This window comes from Tursiops truncatus, chromosome 4 (genome assembly GCF_011762595.2).
Source record: "Tursiops truncatus isolate mTurTru1 chromosome 4, mTurTru1.mat.Y, whole genome shotgun sequence".
In the NCBI taxonomy this organism is placed as follows: Eukaryota; Metazoa; Chordata; class Mammalia; order Artiodactyla; family Delphinidae; genus Tursiops; species Tursiops truncatus.
Genome location: NC_047037.1, coordinates 48007932 through 48029987, shown reverse-complemented (window position 1 = coordinate 48029987; position 22056 = coordinate 48007932). Strand labels below are relative to the sequence as shown.

General features: G+C 43.8%; 1 protein-coding gene across 1 annotated transcript in view; it reads right to left on the bottom strand.

Annotated features, from left to right (window-relative positions):
- SKIL (SKI like proto-oncogene) overlaps nucleotides 1–745 on the bottom strand; it is a 33298-nt gene extending 32553 nt beyond the window's left edge. Inside the window, exon 1 of the mRNA XM_073803895.1 lies at nucleotides 558–745. The gene's annotated coding sequence lies outside the window, so the exon portion shown is untranslated. The remainder of the gene's footprint in view (nucleotides 1–557) is intronic.
- Between the last annotated feature and the right edge of the window lie 21311 nt (nucleotides 746–22056).

Sequence of the window (22056 nt, the reverse complement as noted above, 5' to 3'; positions counted from 1 at the left end):
CCCCAGGGCCCTCCCCACACCACCCCGCTGAGTGGGGTGAGAAGACTGGAAATCCCCCGTGCACCCTCTCCCCGGGAAGTTCTCGGGTGTTACCTCAGCACCCCTAAGGCTGCACCTCCCTCGCCCGCCCGGGACCAGAAGAGAGAGGGGCGGGTGGGGAGCACAGCCGGGATCCCCCAGCCGCTGGGCGCCGACCAACCGGGTCGAGCCCGGGGCATCCCCGCGCAGCACAGACAGGCGGCGGGGGGGGCGGGGACTGGCGCCCAGGTCTCCGGGGTCCCGACGGCTCCGGTCAAGTGCAGCGCCCTGCCCCTGCCCACCGCCCGGCATCAGCGAGACAAGATACGCCGTGAGACACCCGCCCCGCGCCCCCACGCCCCGGGGCTCCGACCCCACCCGTGACCCGCGCATCCGCACCCCCGACTCCGGCCTCCGCGCCCCAGGAAGCCCGATGAGCTTTGTTAACTCCCCACTACCCCCGGCGCTGCCGTCGGGCGCCCCGGGGGCCGCGCGCCCCTTGCCTCCCGCCGCGTCCCCCGAGCGAGCCGAGGCCGCACCTGTGCCAGCCGCCGCCGCCGCCGCCGCCGCCGCTGCTCGCCCGCTCCCCTCGGCTGTGCCGGCGCCGCTCCGAACCCCACACACATCGCTACACACAGCCCTCTGACGTCACCGAGTCCTCGGCCCGCCCACGTCACTGCGGAGACACACGGCTTCCCGCAGACGCCGCCGCCGTCTCCGGCCGCCCGGGGCAGGGGGAGGGCGGAGGGGCGGAGGGACGGGGGGGAGGGGAACGGAGCCAGCAGCGGCACCGTGCCCGCGGGCCGGCCGCCGCCTCGCGGCTCCTAGCCCCTCGGGGACGCGCGCGCCGTCTGGACTATTGTGGCTCCCGAGGGCTACCCCGGCCCGTCGCCTGGCGCGCGCGCCCCTCCCCCCAGGCGCGCGCCCGGCGTTCCCAGCCCAGCGCGCCGTCTGGGCGGCTGGCGCGCGGCGCTGTCTGCGGTGCACCCGGCGCAGACAGGATGTTCCCTCCCCGCCCCACCCCCACCGCCGCCCTCCCTCCTTCCTTCCTCGAGTCGCCCAGCCGGCTGTCTGGGGCCGCCACCGCCCCGCCCCCGCCCCACCCGCTGCTCGGTGGAGACGGGCCAGACCCGGGGGCGCCCTGGTCGCTCGGCCGCCGCACCACACGGAGAGAGGGGGCAGGGCGGCCGCGGGGTGCACTGTGCGCGACCCCAGCAGCCGGCAGGGCGGAGGCAGGGCCCGCCCGGCCGAGCGCCGCCGCCCGAGGTCAGGCACGGGCGACCCTCCCCCCGCGGGGCGCAGCTGGGCCGCCCCGCCCCGGAGGCAGCCGAGGAGCGGCCTCCCAGTTTCGCACCCCCCACAGTGTGGGCCCTGCGCGCTGGGGCTGCCCCCCGCCCCTGCGGGGCCCCCCCGCCCGAGGGCCGCCCCGCCAGCTGCTGGCGCTGCGCTCCGCCCCACACCGGCGGCCCCCGCCTTGCCCGGGCGGCCTCCGCCCAGGCGTCTTGCCGGGGCTGACCTTCTCCGCCATCCGGCCGGGCCGGAGGGCTGGCCGAAGTTCCGGCAAAACAGAGAGAAAACATTTTTGTCTCTGCTTCTCGGACTCCCTCCTCCCACCCCCTCACCAGACTGCTCTCTCGGTTCCAAAAGGGAGCTAGAAATTACATGTTTCTGCAGTGTTTCCTGAGGGCTTTGGGGTTTTGTTTTGGAAGCGATCAGGAGATGAGACGAGGAAAGACTGAAGAGCTTTCGGCTGTGACCCTCGGGGCTGGACAGTGGTCTCCCTGGTCTGTGTTCCGGGGTGGCTAGTTAGCATATTGAACTCTGCCGAGCTGCTCCGTCATATTTCGAAACATCAAGAAAAAACCCTTCTTCCCGCCCCACCGCAAAATCAGGAGACTGACCCCCAGGTCTCAGTGCACCAAATTCAGAAGACTCGAGCTTCGTCCCCCTCCTTTTTTTTTTCTTTTTGCCAGTTTTCGCCCCATTTCTCCTGGTTTTACTGCTTCGAGGTCACTCGTATGGGGTCCACATTTGGAGCCAGACGACTGGGAATACCCCTGTGCTCATAGATTTTTTTCCTCCCAACGGGCCTACTAAAGGCTCACGAGCCTCTCTTTCGCTCCACACACACGTTCCGTTCTTTACACCACGATCGCCGTGCTCCCGGGTCGTGCCCCCTTCTCCCACCCCCCATCTTCCCCTCCTTGACTGCCTCCTTTCCAGAACATGAATAATTCCGCAGCACTTCCCATCTGTTATTGCCATAGAGACAGAAGCTCAGCAAAGATAATGATGTTCTCTGTAGAGCCAGTTGGGGGAGAACAGCATCTGCGAGACTGGGGGATAGATTTTCTAACCTCAAGAAGAGTCAGAAGGCCCGGCTGAAGGTCTGATGTGGAAGACTGGACAGTCCTGAGACTTGGCATCTGGTCAGCTCTCGGCACTTGGCTCGTGTCTAGCCAGAAGAAACAATTTTTAGAAACCAAAATGACAGATTTTTTTTAAGTGATTTCAAATTGCAATTAATGATAAATATTCAGTACTCATTTTATCAACCATAAAAATAATTACTTGCTAGCACATCCAAAGGCCTAAGGGCCAAAATCAATTGGACAGTAAATAGACTTTTGAGAAATCAAACACATTATCCTCTCCCCTGTTCTTTTGATTTGCTTTCCCCTGGTATATGTTTTTTTAGTGAAGGATCTTTTGTGCTGGTGACTTTATGTACAATGGTTTGAGAAATAGTGACAGGCAAATGTGACTAGAACCAATCAAGCTTTGAGGATTTTTTTTTTCACTATTCATCGAAGTACGAAATGTACCAGATTAAAGTTCACTTTGCCCTTGAATTCCCAAGGTCTTGGCCTCAAAGGTACAGGTTTGAACTCAAGTGAAACTAAGCAGGGTACATTTACATAGATCTGAGGCAGATGGGAAGGCACACACTAACTGACATTTTTGCAGGCCTACTTAAGGATGTTTGGAAATTATCGGTAAAATTGACTGTATAACATAAAACAAAAAGCACTGAAACAAATGATAATGGTTCTTTATCTGAGAAACAGAATTGAATGATCACAGAGAATACAGGCCTTAGAAAAAATAATCACGGTGAGGTAATGAATATTGTAATCCCCACATACTGATGGTCTTCATCAGCGTTGAAAAGTCAGTTTAAGTATCAGTTAGTAAATAGCTATTAAACTGGTTTTGCATGGCCTCCTACCTTACCATCCTGGTTTCCAGCAGGTGCTAAGCAAGGCCACAGTGAGAGTGTGTGCCTGTGTGCACGTTAAAATTCCAAACGATTGGGGGTACGGGAGCACTACCTACTGTCTCATCTTCCATTAAACAGCACAGATAGAAGATGCAAACTAGCTGGTACTAGGTGGTCTAGAACTTCTTTTTCAGTAGTTACAGATGTCTGGTAATAATAGAAACCAAGAATTTAGAGGTTATAAATTTGAAGACCAGCTCTGCCCTCTGACTTGATAAATGGTTTGAAGCAAATGCTTTCTTCTTGTCTCCATTTACTGATCTATTGATAATGACCTACTAATATTAATTATGAAGAACATGGAAGCAAAAAAGGGTAAAGTGCAAACATTCAATATAAATTCATTTTATTTTTATGAAGTATGGGGAAGAAAAGTCAAATAAATGTTTATTGAGCGTACCAAGAGGCTTGTGTTTTCGTTTATACCTTCTGCTCTTTCCTCTTTTTAAAAAAAAATTTTTTTATTATTTTATTTTGGCCACATTGCATGGCTTGCGGGATCTCAGTTCTCCGACCAGGGATTGAACCCGGGCCAGGGCAATGAAAGTACCAAATCCTAACCATTAGACCACCAGGAGACTGCCCAGATATGATCTCTTCTAGTTTTGCCTCTCCCCCATTTCTCCTTCTGTAACACTAATTAGATAATATTAAATCTCCTCACTCTGTCCTCCATGTTTTGTAATCTCTTTTTCATATTTTCTACTTTCTGTTGTTCTGTGTTGCATTCCAGGTGGTCTAGACAGTTCTTTAGACGTACCTGCCCTTATTCAGAAACTGACATTGGCACAATATGTGTATATACTTCTGTGGCATTTTACCACATGTGTAGATTTGTGTAACCACCACCAAAATCAAGATACAGAATGATTACATCATCACAAAGATATCCCCCGTGCTACCCTTTTAGAGTCATACCCATCATTCCATATCCTCACTCCCCAGCTCTATGCCCTTGAAACCACTGTTTCCATCTTTATAATCATATTTCAAGAATGTTATATAAATGGAATTATACATATGTGACCTTTGAAATTGGCTTTTTTCTTTCAGTATAATGCCCTTAAGATCCATCCCAGTTGTTGTGCGTATCAGTAGTTGGTTTCTTTTTTGTTATTGTTGTTATTCGAATTTTTTAAAATTAGTTTAAATTAATTAATTTTAAATTAATCAATTCTTTTTTTAATTTAATTTTTATTGGAGTATAGTTGCTTTACAATATTGTGTTAGCTTCTACTGCACTGAAGAATGAATCATCCATACATATGCATATATCCCCTCCCTTACCTTCTGCTCTTTTTCAAGAGAAACTAGTTGTAGCTTGATGGTTCTAGTGCCTCTTCTCCCCCTTCCTTGATCCACAACAACAAAAAAACTTGTGTGAAATATTTTAAAGCAGCAAGTCAGATGCTACAAGTTCCTTCAATTTCACAAAAGAATCTCAACTATTTCCTTTTCCATCTCATTTTTTTCTGTAGCTTTTCATTTATTTCTACTTGTCAGAATTATGATGATGATGATGATGATGGGGATGATGATGACCCTTAACTTTCTCAGAGCACTTTCATCTTTTTCCTACCAATCCTCTTCCCTGTGCACTTTACTCCCCATGTTAGTTTAATGCTACTGTCCCTGCCAGTGCAAAGTTCCTTCCCCTCATTGACTAGACTTCCTTCTGGGGCGCCATTCTTCTCTTAGCTGCCAAATCAATACTAGATCTACAAGATTCCAATTCTCATTTTCATGCTTTAAATAAGATGAGAACCAGATGTTTTAAAAACTATTCACCTCCTCTTCCTGAATAATGTCACATAGCAATTCTTTTCTTCAGGTCTTTTGTTTGTTTGTTTGTTTTACTTATTTTGGCTGCATTGGGTCTTCGTTGCTGCGCACGGGCTTTCTCTAGCTGTGGCGAGCAGGGGCTAGTCTTTTCGTTGTGGTGCGTAGGCTTCTCATTGCAGTGGCTTCTCTTGTTGCGGAGTATGGCCTCTAAGTGCACGGGCTCAGTGGTTATGGCTCGCGGGCTCTCGAGTGCCGGCTCAGTAGTCATGGCGCACGAGCTTAGTGGCTCCACGGCTTGTGGGATCTTTCCGGACCAGGTCTCGAACCCTTGTCCCCTGCACTGGCAGGCAGATTCTTAACCACTACACCACCAGGGAAGCCCTTTTCTTCAGGTTTTAACTTGGGCCCTATGGAATTGGAATGGAAGTAAGAGAAAGAAAGCAAAAAGGAAAGGGTAAAATAGAAAAAGGTGATGTTAGAAATGTTTGAATTTTCAGGCTTAAATTGCAATAAACTCTAAAATCAACGTAACAGATATATTAAGTGTATTTCGTTGTCACTTCTCGGAATTTTATGAGTGGTCAGAGAATTTGGCAAAGTTGCATTTATTGCAAATCAGAGAACTTCGTGTGTTTTTTTTCCAAACCAAAAAAAAAAAAAAAAAAAAATGGGAGGAGTCATAATTAGCCCTATGATGTTGCCAAGCTATAATTCAAAACGGACAAGTTGAGAGGTGTTGTCTAATTCATATGTAGTGCTGGACTATAAGGGCTCACAGTGCTTCACACTTTCCTTTGAGATACATACAAGAAATTCCCTTTTTAATAAAAGAGGTGTCGAGTTCAGGTCATGTGTCAAACCACTTTGCTGATCAGTGGCAGAACAGTGGTTAGAACTAAATGCATCTGACCCCCAATCAGTGGAGTTTCCATTCTTCATTTTCTCACTCTTCTTGGTATTCATTCAAATAAGCTTTAAGAACCGATTCAAATTAGCCCAAAAAAGAGCAAATATTGAAACTTACAGAGTAGGTAGCATTGTACCAATTGTTATGGCATATTTATCACAACCCACAATAATACCTGTACCGTGTGCAGTGCTCTCTACTATTTTATTCTGCTCTGGTCTGTTTCTTTGTATTTTAATTGGCTACTAATGCATCCCAACCTACAGTTTAAGAAACAATGTGTCAAAGAATAATAATCAGTGTTAACATTTACATAGTGTTTACTATTGCTAGGCTCTTGTTCTATTATATTTTACATATGATAACTCATTTAATCTTCACAAGCCAGTGAGGTAGTGGCTATTATTATCCCATTTTATAGATGAAGAACCTGGCACGGTGTTGTGCTCAAGATCACACAGCTAGGTAAATCCTTCCCCTCAGATTATGAAAAAGATTATACTTGATTTTCAAATCTGAGTTCTATGCAAGATCAATCTGGATGTAAAAAAAATAGAATTAAAGTTTATATTATATGACCTCAGGTTCAGTAAAGTTTTTATCTCCCCCACTGCCTTTCTGACAGTGTTTGAAATTCCCATAAGATATTTTATTTCCATTAATATCCAGGTTAAACTGAAAATGTATTACTTTGAAGGGCATAGCATTATTATTATTATTAAACTCTAAAGCTCAAAAACTACCTTAAGCTAGACAAAATAATCCTCATTTATCAGATGAGAAAACTGATATTCTAGGTTTATCTGAATCTTTGCTACAGTTTGCTGTCAATATCAGAATAATTGCCCTTCTAGCATAATCCTATTATAATGGTACACAAGATAAAGAAACTTTACTTAGAGGAGGATGTAGAAATAGAGTATATTCGTGGTATAGTTGAGGGAGGGAAATAGTTCAGGGAGCGTATAGTTCAGGTAAATGACTAAAGAGGGGAGTCCTGGGCCACCAAATGATACAGTGAGAATTGCGGTGAGACACAAGCTCTGTGTCTTTTCCTGGCTGTGTCTTTTCCCGGCTCCTGTCGCACTCTCTAAACCACATGGTAACGGCAGCAAGGCTTCATGCAGCTATGGTTGACCTTGCCCCCAGTCACAGCCATTGGACCAGGAATAGACACCTGAGCTGAGCTAGGCCAATGAACACCTTCCCAGAGATGACTGGAATGAGCACTGAAAGAGTCTAGCCTCAGCCTAGCTGACATAGTGAATGGAGGTAATATAATCTCGGGAGCTATTGGTGGTCATACTTGCTGTATCATGGAGTAGAAAAGCAGTGTAAGCTGGTCTGCAGAGAGAAGCCAAAATGAGGCAGGTGCAGAGAGGAGCAGATAGAGTGCTGATAAGACCTAAGTCTTAGGTCCCAGTTTGGTTCCAGGCTGAGCTGTATTCCTGTCCTTGGATAATCCTGCAGCTTTGAACAGAATCCCCTTTTTTTGCTTTAGCTAGTCAGAGTGGGTTTCTGTTACTTTCAAACAAGAGAGCCTGAAGAAGAAGTGGAAGGATGGGATAGTGGCAGAAAGACCCACACACTTCAATTTTATGTATCGCTGGACTTAGTTATAAACTGCCAAGTCTCATTAGCAATAGAGTCCTCAACCAAAAAAAAAAAAAAAAAAAAACAACTAAAATTGTTTTTAATCATTTTTTCTTGCCTTTGGCATATGAGATATTTAAGGATCTTCTCACTTCTCTTAAATGTAGGAGTCTGTGGACCAGTGCTGGTCAGTAGAACTTTCTGCAATGATGGACATGTTCTATATCTGTGCTGCCCAGTAGGAAACACTACCTACATGTTGAGCACGTGAAATGTGCCTGGTACAACTAAGAAACCAAAATTTTTTTTTTTGGCTATGCCATGAGACTTGTGGGATCTTTGTTCCCCAACCAGGGATTGAGCCTGTGCCTTCGTCAGTGAAAGCACGGAGTCCTAACCACTGGACTTCCAGGGAGTTCCCCGAGTTTTTAAAAAAATATATCTAGGGGCTTCCCTGGTGGCACAGTGGTTGAGAGTCCGCCTGCCGATGCAGGGGACACGGGTTCGTGCCCCAGTGTGGGAGGATCCCATATGCCACGGAGCGGCTGGGCCCGTGAGCCATGGCCGCTGAGCCTGCGCGTCCGGAGCCTGTGCTCCGCAACGGGAGAGGCCACAACAGTGAGAGGCCCGCGTACCGCAAAAAAAAAAAAAAAAAAAAAAAAAAAAATATATATATATATATAGCCACCATATGCGGCTAGTGGCTACCATATTGAACAGGACAGCTCTCTAATCATTGAAAATAGGTTTTCTTCTGTAACAAGATACAAATAGTAAAGTTGGCTTGCAGTGTCAAGATAAGAATCAAAAGAAAACTGCGAGCAGTGCAGAAACACTAGGGCACAACTATGAAGTGCCTGACCCAGTAACTGTAAACTGCATTTCTATCTCCTACTCCACACAATAACTTGGGAAAAGGATATTAAAACGGATAAAGGATAATAAGAACTACCTGTAAAATAAACAAAAAGAAAGAAAGGAGGGAAGCAGAGAGAGGCAAAGTCACTCTGAAGAGAAAAGATAGTTCTCTGGTCAGATTAAAGTTTAACTGGTAGCATGAACAAATCTACAAAATAAATGTATCCCTCAGAAGGCTATCTGGTCAGCAAGGTTAGCGAGGCTATCTCAATTGCGGCAATGAATGCATCAGCCTCAAGGTATCAGAAAGCAAATTATGTATTGAACCTCCCTTATTCTGATTTCTTACCCAGGAAGCAAACTTCTGATTGTGATTGGACGTCCCAAAGCACTCGAATGGTGGAAATGTTCCAGTCCCTTTCTAACTGTAAACAAATGTGTGGCAGGCTGGTCATGTGCACAAGGTGCTGTGAGTTTGGTAAAAGTGAACCTGCTCACAGACCAGATCCAGTCCTGTTTGTTGACAAAATCAAGTATCTGAACCATCAAGGCAAAGAGCCAGGTTCTAATTAACCCAGATAACATCAGCCTGGTCCTTTCCTGGCAGACAGCCAAATAACCTCCGCACATATGCCTTGACCTGTCCAAGGGGCTAGTCTTCAAAATACTAATTCCTAAAGTAGGATCAGGAGAAACTGTAGAGCTCCTCAATGGATTCTGGCGTGGTCCAAAAAGAACAGAACCAGAGGATTTAGGAATGGAAGACTGTGAACACATAAGTCAATTAAACAGGATGGATAGTAGGAAAAAGCAAGGGCCAATAGCATTCTTGTTTGTGAAGTAGTGGGGAGACAGATTTCAATATTCTCTTTAAGAAAGTTGTTTGATAAGACCCAGAACTGACTTACCAAAACAAAGTGTAGCATAACCAATTTTTTTATAGAACAAACTTTTTTTAAATAGAAAACTTTTTTATGCATCAGTTATCTTTTTTATAATTAATTAATTAATTTTTGGCTGCTTTGGGTCTTTGTTGCTGCACGCGGGCTTTCTCTAGTTGAGCGGGGGCTACTCTTCATTACAGTGCCCGGGCTTCTTATTGTTGTGGCTTCTCTTGTTGCAGAACACAGGCTCTAAGCTCGCAGGCTTCAGTAGCTGTGGCACGCGGACTCAGTAGTTGTGGCTCGTGGGCTCTAGAGCACAGGCTCAGTAGCTGTGGTGCACGGGCTTAGTTGCTCTGTGGCATGTGGGATCTTCCCCGACCAGGGCTCAAACCCATGACCCCTGTATTGGCAGGCGTATTCTTAACCACTGTGTCACCAGGGAAGTCCCTAAATAGAAAACTTAATTTTCATTTCCTCTCACCCCAAAAGTACCCATTAAGTCCCTGAAGCAATTTTTCTCAAAGTGCGGTTTATCAAGCACCTGTGCCAGTTATCTGAGGAACTTGTTAAACATATAGGTCCTTGGGCCCCAGAACTACCAAGTTAGAAAATCTCAGGGGTTGGAGCACAGGAATCTGCAGTTTGCACAAAGTCCCAGGTGCTCCTCTGCCCTCTCAATTTGAGAAGCTCTACACCAAGGGAAGTATAAAGAAAAGCACGGGGAAGAATTCTCCTCCCTGAAGTGTGACAGGGAACACCCACGGGAACAGGATCGCTCATACCAGCCACTCGGGTAGGCAGGGCAGAGTGCAAGTGCAAACTTTCCTGAGAGAACAGCCTGGCCCGACTTTCCAAACTTTGTCAGCTGTTCCACCGTCCTGAGAGCAGTTTGGGGTTTTTCTAATTAATCTTTTACAAAATTTGCAAAATTAAGTGAGAAAAAGAGCACCTGGAATTTTATCTTTTCCTCTTTCTTGGATGGTAGCCTCACTAGCAGCAGTCAAGCCACCCTAACGTTTTCTTGAAGTAAAACAACATTCTAGAGATAGGAATATTTCCCAAAATAACATTAAAAATCTTTCATAAGCAGTTTCACGAAAAAAAAAAAAAAGGAAGAGAACAAGGTTGTGAGACTCAACCATGTCTGTGAGCTGATTACAGAAGCGAAAGTTTTCTTTCTTACACGTTTACACACATGAAAAGAGGGAGAATTATATTCTTGGTGTTTAGTAAGTGAAATATTAAGAGACTGAGAGAAATATAATGGTAAAAATTTAGCAAGATAGGTAGAAAAATTAAAATTTTTTATACCGTTTGACTCTAGACAGTTACTCTTCTGAAAATTCATCCTAACAAATTTAGTGGACAAATGCAAAAGGACGTATAACAAGGTCGTGTATCAGTGTTGTTAACAATGCAGAAAGACTGGAAAATTCTAATGTGAAATGCATCAATCATGAGGCATGCATCTCCTCCATCCTCTTATACCAGAACCCACCCTGGTCACAATCCCTTGCTGTGGGCTTAGACTTTTCCTTGAACAAAGGGTGTTCACTGAGTGGATCAGGAGTGGGGATCCGAACCATAGGCTGGCCAACAACTAGACTTTGACCCAAAAAGCCCAGCCCAGAGAAGTTCATACGAATTAATTAGACCAATTAGACTTTCTCCTTGCACAATTTAACAGAAAAATATAGAATTAGCCAATTGGAATTGACATATACATTTTTCTTTATAAATAAATTATAAAGTTATATATTAAAACCTCAGGCAGTAAAATGATTATTTGCAAATAAGCCTAATATAAGTATAAAAGTTATTTTCCTAAGAAAAATGTTAACAACTCTATTGTTCTGTCCATTAATATTTCAATCATTTACTAGTTAAATTAGTTACAGTAGGTGGTCAACATATTCTTTCAACTGACAGCATGGGAAATGTGTTGATAATAAAGTCTTATATTCATAAAGTTAAATATCTTGAAATTTAAAGCTCACTAGAATTGGCCTCTGTGGGATATGAATATTGGCTCTGTTACCAAAATCAGGGACTGGGTTTCTAATGAATAGGTTTTCTTTACACAGGTAATATAGATTTTAAAGAAACCACATGGGCTCATTAAAGTTTAATATAAATGTGAAATTACTACCCCAACGTTCCATTAGCCACTTTGTTGATTTTTAAATAAATCAGCGTGTCAAAAAAAGCTCTCCATAATATTTTTCTCATGTGCTTTAGTCACTTTCTCCTGGATGGACAAGTGCCAAGTATTCAGTATGTTTTACACATTTAAAAATGGATAAGACATTGCATTAGCATAATTGTAAGAAAATGGAGAACAACTTGCCAATAAATGTTACCGAATAATTTAGTTGTAAACAATCGACACTGATGTAGACTCCTGAGGCCCTCCATAAAGTATACACTGCAGAGATCATGGTCGGCCAAAAAGGAAATGAGTCCAGTCTCCCACAGGCCTCTATGTCCCCACTAGCAGCCCCACACCTGTTCAGACATTCAGTTGAGACTTCTACCTAAACTGGAAGATCGTCTGGTTTCTCCTCTCCAAGTTTGGCCCCTTGCTTCCAGAAAATGATGCCTACTATGACACCTGCGCCATTGATTGTCCACATATCAAAATGTCAGAAATATGCATCTGGTGTTGTCAGCTGTATCCAATTTCTTCCCTTCAGGATATAACCTCTCTGCCCTTTAATTCTTACCAAAACATAGTTGTGAGGAATGCTGTTCATCAAAGATTACCTAGAGGACTGGAAGGCCATCCACTCTTCTTAGGCATGTTATGTTTTCTCCCCCTTAGATTCTTTTTCCTTGGATCAAATCAACCATCCGAAATGTTCATACTTAAAACAAGGGGAGTTCCCCTCCTTTGTAGGCTTTTTCTAAGAGCCACCTGTCATCTGTTGGTTGAGAATGGTTATTCCCTTTATGAGGACCCATGAGAGAAACTTCTGTTGAGCCTCAACTGTTTTGCTTCTATCTCACAAATACTAAAAATGTTGTTATTAACCATGATACCCCCAGAAGCTCAGAAGCAAATTTCTAGACTGCATCCAGCTACAATTCTGTGTTCACTCTACACTTGGTTTGATTTTATTTCCCCCCTTTAATTTCTCATTGCTCTCCTTTCATCCATGAGACAAGAAATGAAGGAGGGTGGGAAAGAAGTTGGAGGTAAAACAAAGAGAAACCGGAAGTTCTGGGTAACATGCCATTTGTCACATCCTCTTGCATACAAATGTAAGGTCAATGTCCACCTTATAATTACTAAGATGACTTTCAGGGTGTTTCTACCAAGAGAGTCTCAGAGCTAAGAGAGGGGGAAAAAAAGCCCTGTTACTATTTCCATTCATCTTGCCCATAGATTTTAATCAGATAATTTGGTTAAGGAACAGTTTTCCATTCCATTTACTTCAAGTCACTTAGAGGTGGAGGATCATAAGGACACCTGTTATTGGAACCAGAAAGCGCTCGGCTCCAAGGGAACCTGGTACCACCTTTTTTCCTTCATAACTTTGACTTACACATGGCATCCTTTCACTTGAGCTCTTTCATGTTTCTACATTTAAATTATCAAAAAGAAGACTCTCATGGGCTCAGAATGTCCTTCTAAGCCAGGCTGTACTAGTCGGGTCACACCTGGGAGTGACAGTCCTGGGTCAGGAAACCACCTCTTGCCTAACCTGCTGGAATAGTGGGCTGTGGACATTAAAGCATGACTGCCTGCAAGAGCCTTTGGGCAAGGCAGTTTCTTTGAGGGAATGCAGACATTCAGGCCCTGGCAACATCTAGTATACCATGACAGAATTAGATGGAATTAAAGCTCTCTCTCCCTTTAACACGTACTGAAATTCAGGCCACCCTTCAAAGCTTTCAGTCCCCATATATTTTGTGAAGCTTTGCATGTCCACCTCTGCCTTTCCTAATTTCATAGTCATTTACATTTACCACATTATGTCTTATAGTGTAATATTTTTTTTTTAGTGTAATTTTATGATCTCAGATTTTCAACTGTAGTGTAAGCTCTGGCAGGGCAGGAACTGTGTCTTACTCATGCCTATATCCACCACAGGGTTTGGTATGGTTCCTTTTCATCATATTCTCAAGAAGTGTTTGTTCTTGACAGTGCAGCAGTTGCTACAGTCAGCCTTCCTGCTAACCCACCAAATAAATGAACAATCCTTTCAGCAAGATCCTGAAACACACCCAAAAAATTCCATTTTTTAATAAATAATTTCTACCACATTCTGATATTTCTCTAGTATTTAGGAAGCATCTCAGAATTATCTTTAAATTGAATAAAAATCAATCGATCACAGGGAGAAAAGAAGAAGATTTCCTGCCTCTCTCTTAGGGCCCTTAATCGCCTTCCCTATACTCCCTTTCAGTGCCCCAGGAAAGTCTCCGGTGACCACAAAGTCTAGATACGCCCTTTGCCTGTGTGTATAACGATGCCCTTTGGAGCCAATCAATGTGGCCACAGCCTGTCAGTCCAACTGGGGCACTTCTGACTCTCCACCAGGATGGATTTCCTGTCTGGCTGACACCCTTGGTGTACAGATTCTTATCATTAAATCAACACAGACAGGCTCCTCAAGGGACTGCCTTTTTCCTGGTAGCACATTTCCTACCAGTTCTCGCTTTGTCAGTTTGATAAGCATAACACTCTCTAATCCACCGTGAGTAGGCACTAGAGTTCTGTACTGACTGTCACAGAGATGGATACGGCCAAGAGTTGTACTTCCAAAAAAGTCTACATTCAGCTCAAGTATAGGTTTAGGTCTGCTGCAAGGATCACCAATTTGGCTAAAGGTTGTAGCCTGGATCCATGCTCTTTGGCCTCCGGTGTTGGTTCATCCTCGCTCTCTCTCTCTCTCTCCCTCCCTCCCTCTAGCATTGCATTTGAATGTCTTCAGACAGAGAGTGTACTCTCCAATTTACCACAGCCCTCACCACTCCTTATCGCTGGTCCCGGCACACATTCTCAGCAAATACTGAGCAATTACAATTACTCAGCAATTACTAACACTCACAGTGGCCAGCTGCCTTGGCTCTTCCTTGAAGACCTAGGCTGACGCCAAGGGCTCACACAGAGCAGGCTCTGTGACAAGCCAGAGGGGGCCTGAGCATCTACACTAGCCTTTCTGACTGTTGTAAAGAGAACCAACCCGACGGGATAAGAGTTTGTGGGACAAGGAAGGCAGGCAATAGGAGACTCTCTTTACTTTGGTGTGTATCTCTAAACGACAAGAAGTTTTTAAAAGATAATCACAATCCCAGAGTCATCCCTTAAACGACTAACAATGATCACTTAATATCATCAAATATGCAGTCAGGATTCACATGTCCCTGGTTGTCTCATAAAGTTTGCTTGTTTGACTGTTTTTACGGTTGGCATGTTTGAATCAAGAGCCACATACCGTGCTTGGTATGGGTTCCTTGAGTCTCTTAATCCACAGGTACCCCTTTTTCCTTGTCATTTATTTGTGCAAGAAACTGTGTCATTTGTCCTATAGGAGTTTCCTATATTCTGATTTTTGATGATTTTGTTGACTGCCTCCCTATAATGTCAATTTATCACCTTCCCGCTCCCTGTTTTCTGTTACAGTGGTAGTAAAATCTAGAGACAATCAGATTGTGTGTAATTTGTTGGCAAGAATATTTTATTGGCAGTGCTGTGTACTTCCTGTTTACATCGCATGAGGCACATACTGTCTCCTTGTCTCTCTTTTTTGTAATATTAAGATTGATCAGTGTTTCCAGATGTTGTCAGCCTGATCCATCTATTATAAAATTCTCCATTGGGGAATTCCCTGCCGGTCCAGTGGTTAGGACTCTGTGCTTCCACTGCAGGGGGCATGGGTTCGATCCCTGATCAGGGAAGTAAGATCCTGCATGACGCATAGTGTGGCATGGATAGATAGATAGATAGATAGATAGATAAAGTTCCCCAGCAGTTCAGGAAATGGTTTCAGTAACCATTGATGATCATTGCCTGGATCCATTATTTCAATAGGGGTTGCACTTATTTACTCCTTCCTCATTTATTAGCTGGAGTTTTTTGTTGTTTTTTTTAAAGAAGAGCTCTCCATTGTCATCTATGTGTTAACCTGAAGTACAGTTTTTTGGGGTTTTTTTTTTTTCAGGAAAGGGAGGATGTTTGATTCTTTCCTTTTATTTACCAGTTCTCAGAATAACGAGCATCCTCCAAAGATGACCAAGGAGTCTTTTGGGTTTTAATTTCTTGTGCCCTTATGAACTCACGGATTTTAGCACATTTGATGTATCTCAATGCATTACACTTTAGTTTTGCTCAAAGTGTCCCACTTTTGGCCATAGGAGCTGCTTTGGTTCTGAGAGATAAATGACCCACAGTCACTGAAGCATTTATTTTCCCATATGACTAAGAGCTGCTTTCCAGAACTTACAGAATGATGTTATGAGTTATACAATGTGGTTTTTGTAGCCCCAATTAGTGAGTTAGTAGAGTTTAAGAGGGCTCTACACTTGACTCTGTCATGCAGATGGTTGGAGTCAGCTCCAGCTGGAGAAGGAGCTTCTCTTCAGGGTGTCACTGGTGCTGCATCAGTGCATGGACTTCGTTTTCAGATGCTGCTGTTTCTGTGAGGCTGCTATGATGTTTACGCTACAAGACTGAGACTGGGAAATGTCACATTCCTACTACTACCTGATAAGCAGCACTCCTGAAAAAAAAATAACATCTGCATCTTCTTGAACCCTCATTAAAAGTAAAGTAAATGGGGACTTCCCTGGTGGTGCAGTGGTTAAGAATCCGCCCTCCAATGCAGGGTACACGGGTTCGAGCCCCAGTCCGGAAAGATCCCACATGCCGCAGAGCAACTAAGCCCGAGTGCCACAACTACTGAAGCCCGCGTGCCTGGAGCCTGTGCTCCTCAACAAGAGAAGCCACCACAAATGAGAAGCCCACGCAACAAAGTGTAGTCCCTGCTCTCTACAACTAGAGAAAGCCCCTGCACAGCAACAAAGACCCAACACAGCCAAAAAATTGAAAAAAAAAATTTTTAAGTGAAGTAAATGAATAAAGTAAGCATAAACCCACAAGAACAACAACAAAAAAAAAAAATTCAAGAAATGAGGGCAAAGGGAAATGTGAGACTGATGGTGAAAGGAAGCCCCAGGATGACAAGCATGTTCCAGTCCAGATTAATGCAAGAAAGTGAGAAATGACAGAAAAATGACACACTTCCTAATGTTTGAACACATCAAGAGAGATGTGTTCATCAATGTTTGAACACATCTCACTGTGTAGTGAGAAAATTCGAGAACGAATGAGTCGTTCATAGGTTCATAAAAAACCCCCAACATTTTTAAGGTACTTATTAACTTTAGGAAAAAGAAAAATTTTTCAAGAAAGGAAATTACAATACGTTACCTGGCTCTGCTGTGAGTAAAATTGGCACAGTCATAGTAATGTAAATACTCTATTAATAACCAAAATTACAAAATTGTCATATAACTATATTGAGAGGACAGAGGTGTGTGTGTGTGTGTGTGTGTGTGTGTGTGTGTGTGTGTATGAACTTTCATCTTCTATAGTGAGAAGTTCTTAGGCAATATATAAAACTCAAAAACTTCAGGAATAGTAAGAATACCTTATTTAGAATTATGGAGGTAAGCGTGAGAAGAAATAGCTAAAAAAGTTGAAGGTGGCTCTTCCTAGGAAGTGGGAATCTGGAGTGTGGAGGTAGGACAAGGGACTTTTCATTTCATTTCTATTTCACATTTAAAAAAATTTTTTTATTGGAGTATAGTTGATTTATAATGTGTTAGTTTCAGGGGTACAGCAAAGTGAATCAGGTATACATATACTCTATTTCACATTTTAAACTATGTACATTTAATAATTATGATATTTTTCATTAAAAACGTGTCACATTTCTATGTATCTCTAATTCAAATAATTCTGCTGCCAGGAAATTAATCTCAGTCATGATTTGGGCTTCTTCCCATCCCTAAGGTCATCCAGGAGTCCCAGACGGTCTCATGTATTGTAGAATATATGGGGCAGGTCCTCTGGTCTCTAGCACACATAAGACCTCATGCCTCACCCAAGCCCATAATCTCTTTGGTTCTTGGGCCAAACTTGGGCACAGGAGTCTTTCTCTGCTGTCCTCAAATCTTAGTATCTCCCAAGGCTTCTCATCAGAAAGATCTTGTCACTTTGTGGGGTCCTACACCGAATGGGGCTCCACACCTCCACACCTCTGCTCATAGGACCTGAAAACATAGGCACCGGCTCTTTCTCCGCTCCCTTCCTCCCTGGCACTTTCCTTTCCCTCTCTTCTTAGTGAATTTTTTTTTTTTTTTTTTTTTGCGGTACGCGGGCCTCTCACTGTTGTGGCCTCTCCCGTTGCGGAGCACAGGCTCCGGACGCGCAGGCTCAGCGGCCATGGCTCACGGGCCCAGCCGCTCCATGGCACGTGGGATCTTCCCGGACCGGGGCACGAACCCGTGTCCCCTGCATCGGCAGGCGGACTCTCAACCACTGCACCACCAGGGAAGCCCCTTAGTGAATTTTTAAAACCCAGGATCTGCCCTTCTTTTCCGTATGAGAGTGGTGAAAGAAGAAGCTACCAAGCAACACCTAGGGTATTCCTTAGTCCCTCCTCCATAACTTCGATTCAGACAGTTGACATCTTCCAGTCTTCTGTAAAGATCTACAAAGAGGGAGCTTCCGGCTAGATCTCATGGCCTCTCACTTGGCCACCCCCCACTCAACAATTCTGCAGCTGCAGCTGAGGGGAGCCTACTGTTTGCATTTTTTTCTTACTCATGTTGTTACATTTATAATATTTTACTTTGGTTGTACTTGTGCAATCTGTGTATTGTTACAATTTTATTGTAATTTTGTTTCTCTCCAATTGTAATCCCCCATTTCCCCTACTCCCCAAAGGAGTGTGGGAGCCCTTTGCCTCATCAAGGACCCTTTCTAAGGTAGCAATTTCCAAAGGGCCTGTGCACACCCTAGGGGTATACTTGTGATCATCAGGGTGTGAGAAGAAGATACCAAGACTTCTATCCATCTGTTTGCTTTCTGCTTTTGTATGTCTCCAACGTTTATAAAGTATACTTATAAATTTAAAATTTATATATTCGGGGATGCATTAAAAAAATTTTTTTTCACTGATGAAGTACATGATCTAAGATATTTGAGAGTTATGTTCCAAGTCCAAGACAATACTGCCTAATAGAAACGTAATGTGAAGGGACTTCCCTGGCAGTGGAAGTGTGGGTTCCATCCCTGTAACTGTCTTCCTCAGCCACAGTTTTTTTTTTCTTTTTCTTTTTTTTTTTCTTTTTTTGCGGTACACGGGCATCTCACTGTTGTGGCCTCTCCCGTTGCGGAGCACAGGCTCCAGACGCGCAGGCTCAGCGGCCATGGCTCACGGGCCCAGCCGCTCCGCGGCATGTGGGATCCTCCCACACTGGGGCACGAACCCGTGTCCCCTGCATCGGCAGGGGGACTCCCAACCACTGCGCCACCAGGGAAGCCCCCCTCAGCCACAATTTTTAAAAGTGAAAAGAGGTAGAGTTAATTTTCATATATTTTGTTTAACCCAATATGTCCAAAATATTCTCATTTCAACATATAATAAATATTAAAATTATGAATAAAATATTTTACATTCTTTTTCTTTTACTAAGTCTTTGAAATCTGTCTTGTAGTCTACAGTGAGAGCTCATCTCTTGGACCAGCCACATTGCAGGTGCTCGGTAGCACATGTGGTTCATGTTAAACACGGGCCCTCGGGGGTTCTAGAGGGCATCTGAGATGGGTCCTGACTCTATAACTGCTTCCACTGATGGCAGAACTCCTGAGGTTGAGACAGAGCTGTACCTGCCTCATAGCTGCAGTTCACCAAAGACAGTAAGGAGAAGAGAACTACAGGTCATTGAGCATCTACTCTTGCTCTTAAGCACTTTCACGTCCATTTCATTTCATTTTCCAGCACCTCTTTGAGAGAGATTATTAAACCATATAAAGATGAAGAGGAATTCAGTGTTTAAGACTCCCCGCTTCCACTGCAGGGGACACAGGTTTGACCCCTGGTCCGGGAACTGAGATCCCACATGCCGGTCGGCCAAATAAATAAATAAATAAGAAACAGAGACTCGGGTTACAGCACTAGTTAGAATCCCAGTCTTCTTCATCCAAAGCCCTAAACTGAATGACAGTCCATTCTGTCCTCTAAAAGCTACTGAACTTATTCCACTCACCATTTGTGTAATGCTGTTACCTGTTGAGACTGCTTTCATAGAACAGGGGAGGGAAGCCTGCAGTCAGACCCCAGGACAGTCACGACGCCCGCCCACACCTCCTGAAAGAATGAAAAATGCAGATTATACCCCAGGCCATTTTCCTGCCCTCTTAGACTCTCCAACTGTGCACTGTCAGATTTCCTAGCCTGATACTTTCCTGGTTGGGGTTCCTTTATGTGAAGTCAATCTGCAGTAGATTAATTAAATACTGTATTGATTTCCTATTCTCTCGGGTACTTCTAAATGGATTATATTCTTGAAGCCCCTTCTCTGAGCTAGTAGAACAATTCCCTTTGCAAATGTGATACTTCGAATTTTATCACAGCCCTCCCACCCAGACATCACCCCCTCACCACCATCACCTGGCATAAAATCTAAAAGACCGTCATGGCAAGAAATGGGGAGGGAGTCTTGCTGGTTTCCAGGTCATGCTGATTTAACACTTCATGATTTATGCATCCTGGCTGTCTTTCTTGTAAATTTTCATTTTTGCATCCTGCTAAATACCTTGCAGGGGTGTTGTTCCTCTTAATTAGTCAATGTTTGTAAAGCATGTTACAGATGAAAGCTCTGTGTCAGTGCTAAATATGAACACTCGGGTACCCTTGAGCTGTGCTTTGTCTGTACAGAGGTTTTCAGTGTAGCACAAATCGTGAGAGATCTGCCTTTGGGAAAAGGCTTGGGTACTCTCCCCTGAACTGTAGATTATTAAATATACATACTTGGGAATTAAGAGTGGCAATAAACATAGAGCATTTTGCATTCGCACGGTTTTCTGATCCTGATGTAATGGTGTTTTCCCCGCTTAGTCAAAATGTTACCAGGGAAGCCCAATGTCTTTTTTTGTTGTTGTTTTTCAGTGAGTTGGCGACTGAAACAATTTAGCAGCATTTCCAATGTGTCTAAGTAGGAAAAAAGAGTCATTTAAAATTACAGCATCCTGAGACTTCCCTGGTGGTGCAGTGGTTAAGAATCCGCCTGCCAATGCAGGGGACACAGGTTCGATCCCTGGTCCGGGAAGATCCCACATGCCACGGAGCAACTAAGCCCATGCACCACAACTACTGAGCCTGTGCTCTAGAGCCTGCGCCACAACTACTGAGCCTGTGTGCCATAACTACTGAAGCCCACATACTCTAGGGCCCGTGTGCTGCAACTACTGAGGCCGCATGCTGCAACTACTGAAGCCCGTGTACCGAGAGCCTGTGCTCTGCAACAAGAGAAGCCCCTGCTCACCGCAACTAGAGAAGCCTGCACACAGCAACGAAGACCCCGCACACAGCAACGAAGACCCAACACAGCCAAAAGTAAATAAACAAATAAAATAAAATAAAATTACAGCATATTAAATTGTGTTGAGTAATATTTCACTAATAAAAATTTTTAAATACCAGTTTCACTTACTTTTGTTAACATATTCACTAAGTCTGAGTTTATCAAATTTCTAAATGTGTAAAGAACCATGTTAAGCATCTTTATTAAGGTATTCGTTTCAATGGCTCATCTATTAACACAAACAAAAATGTTTTCTTTTAGAAGATTGAGTGGCTTACCATTCCTGATTGTTTTCTAATCCTCAGCTTTTAAGCTAGGTTTATATTTTAGAATAAGAGAACTGGTTGAAATGGAGCAGAGAAAATTGCAGTCTTCTCTTTTAATAGCATGGGTTTATGAAAAACATGACTTTTTTTTGGTACCTTTCATTATTTTTCATAAACAAAAAATAAAATATAAACATGCAGCCTAAAACATTATACTTCCTCTCCAATCCACAAAATGGCTGTTACCAGCAAGTAATTTACAGTAATAAATGATACACATGCAAGGACATGTAATTATATGTAATACAATGAATAAGCAGTAAGAAATAAAAACATGTTAATAAATGTTTCCTTGCTATTCTAAGACTATAGCAAATTATCCTTCATCTTTTAATTGCTTTTCAATGTGAGAAAATCCTAGGTTTATTTTTATTAATCAAAATTCCTAAAGGCTCCAACAGGATCCTCAGTGATTGTAAATTTACATAATTCATCTTCTTCCACTCAACTTGTTTTCTATAATTAGTGCAGCTGTCACCAGGGAGTCACGTTCTGGTGGGCAGGTAGCTATGGGTACGGCAGGCAGGCTTCAGTCAAACATTTCCTTTTAAACCATCCATCAGTTTTCTCCCTCATTTCAAATGAGTCGGATTCTATAAAGAAGAATTTGTTTCTGACCTAGCAGACCTCCCTTTTCAAATCTGGACTACCATTCCATAACTTACAACTCCTTCTCCAGGGCCGCTGAACCAAACAATATAAATGAATCTCTAAGAATTTCTTGGTCAAGCCAACTTTTAGGCTGCATACATGATATTTGTCTTTATAGCTTCCATATTTTTATCAAGACAGATCCTCATTTCAAAATGT